This window comes from Penaeus monodon, chromosome 29 (assembly GCF_015228065.2).
Source record: "Penaeus monodon isolate SGIC_2016 chromosome 29, NSTDA_Pmon_1, whole genome shotgun sequence".
Lineage (NCBI taxonomy): Eukaryota > Metazoa > Arthropoda > Malacostraca > Decapoda > Penaeidae > Penaeus > Penaeus monodon.
Genome location: NC_051414.1, coordinates 36,664,463 through 36,664,663, shown reverse-complemented (window position 1 = coordinate 36,664,663; position 201 = coordinate 36,664,463).

Genomic DNA, 201 nt, shown 5'->3' with positions numbered 1-201 from the left:
GCCGCACCCTAAACGTTTGGACCAATATTGGAGTCTCGAGAGTAACCATTTCGCTTCATGATAATCGGAAATCGACATCCATTGAGCCACTGCTGGACATAATTTCCTTTGACCTGACGTACAAGTGGTTTCCTCATTGCTTTTAAGATAGAATTTCACTCTAGAGTTCTGATACTTTTGATTAAATTAGTTATATATATT